This window comes from Medicago truncatula, chromosome 6 (assembly GCF_003473485.1).
Source record: "Medicago truncatula cultivar Jemalong A17 chromosome 6, MtrunA17r5.0-ANR, whole genome shotgun sequence".
In the NCBI taxonomy this organism is placed as follows: Eukaryota; Viridiplantae; Streptophyta; class Magnoliopsida; order Fabales; family Fabaceae; genus Medicago; species Medicago truncatula.
In genome coordinates, this window is record NC_053047.1 from 15027980 (window position 1) to 15030027 (window position 2048).

Consider the following 2048-nt stretch of genomic DNA (forward strand, 5'->3'; position numbering starts at 1 on the left):
AAAAAGTGAAATGAAAATAATATTTATTAAGAAAGAATTGTTATGTCTAGTAGTACCTTAATGCTTATATAGCCAATTAAGAGTTGTGTTATTACCAACTTGTTGTGGGTGTTTTTGGCTGATTTTTTGTTATCTTTAAGGTTTTTAGCTTTGGGTGTTTGAAGTTGTTCAGAGGTTTTTTTGCTGTTTTATGGTGTGGGCTGATTTGGGTATTGATTTAGATGGGATTCAATGGCTATCAAGTATGTCTATATATAGGACTTAGCATTGAAAATGGCTATCACATGGCTTCTTTTACTCAAAATAAAACTTACGTCATGTAGTACAAAGTGAGGGAATTTAATCTTCATATCAATGTATATTTGCTCACTTTTTTTACTTGTTAATTTTCATATCCATGTATATTTAGTTTGGTCTATTTAAAACTTTCAAATATTTATATATTTCAGTTAAGAAGCTGAGTTCCATTCTTGTTCAGAAAAATGAAGCCGAGTTCCATTTATAATATTTTAATAATGGATTCAGCTGTACACTAAAGTTCAGAGGCTTGTGATTAAAATGAAGAGAAGGAAGTTCAGGTTTTCAAGCACATAGTACAATTGGTAAAACTCTAACCAATTTGTTTTCTTCTTTGATTTTTGTTGTTGTGTGTTTCATACTTTAATCTCTTACCAGGTTCATAATTGATTGCATGGTATCTGAGATTATTTCAATGTGACTTTTGATATTTTTTATAGTGAAATTGGAATTTTCTTACATGTTTAGTATGTAGTTGCATATATTTATTAAAGGTTACTATTTCATTCATTCATGTAAATTATGCAGGTTATTCAAACAAGGCATGTCATGGGCATCTTGGTGCCTTAAATTCTTCAATTTTGTAGGTTTCACCATTGAGTTCTCAGGTTCATTTACTCCATGATTACTAGCCTTGGAAATTTTGGCAATTATAGTTTAGTGTAAATTGTTGTATAACAGCCTAGGCGTAAGTATGGCTTTTAAATACTATTTACCATGATGCTTAGTCCCTTCACTTTCATTTGTTTCAGCCTTTTGTAATAATCATGTTTTGTTGTTTATCATTTCCAGGTTATAGAATTTGGTTTTAGTTTGATATAAATATTGACCAAATGAAGTATAATTATTGAAATGTGTTGTCATTTGAGGTGTATCTTCCACATCAATGTATATGCGTAATCTTGAAAAGGTAATACTCGTGACTTGTTATAAAGCTTATGATCTTACTATTCTATAAGTATCTTTAGTATTCTAAGTATTTGGTAGGAGTTTTAGTTAGATTTGAGGCTTGTAAAATTTTGGATTCATATGGAAGGTTCCTAGTATGAATTTTTGCAGCTTGTTTCAAGTAATTTGGACGAGAGCTATATATGTGTATGCATGTATCAGAGATGTTGAAGAAACGGACAAGAGCATAGCATAAGGGAAATGAAGAGGAACAGAGATACATATCAAAGACCCAAAGACCTTTTTTTGTTTAAATTTGAAGAGCTTTTCTTGATAATATATACATTGTGTTAGGTTCTTTTACAATGAATACATTAAATGACTTGTTTTGTATATTTTTGAGTAATGAAATTCCTCTATGAAAATATAATTATTTTAAATGATCTTTAGAATTAATTATTTTTTTTAAAAAGAAAAAAAGAAAAAAAAAGCTTACAATAGCACTTTTATAAAAAGGGCTATTGACCACATGGTAAAAATAAATGACTAAAGATATCACTTATATGAAAAGTGCTATTAATACAGGGTCTTTAATAGCATTTTAAAAGTGCTATTATAGGTGGTATACTCTACAATAGCAGGGGCTTTAATAGCACTTTTGAGTGCTATTAAAGACTAAAAAAAGTGCTATTAATTACCTTTTTTGGCGTATACATATCATACCTGTCCAACAAAACGAACAAGAATTTCAAACTATTTATGTCCATAGATATCCACTTACATGCTTAGTGTAACGCTCCTATTTCTATTAAAGCAATTAAACATGCGAATAATACATTTATTCAAGAAATAGAGATTACGTC

At 29.2% G+C, this 2048-nt stretch overlaps 1 long non-coding RNA gene across 1 annotated transcript; it reads left to right on the plus strand.

The window, feature by feature from the left end:
* Positions 1-445: 445 nt before the first annotated feature.
* Positions 446-1396, plus strand: LOC120576147 (uncharacterized). Its single transcript, XR_005642243.1, has 3 exons — positions 446-602; positions 826-1207; positions 1357-1396. It is a non-coding gene; the product is annotated as an uncharacterized lncRNA (long non-coding RNA).
* Positions 1397-2048: the final 652 nt, after the last annotated feature.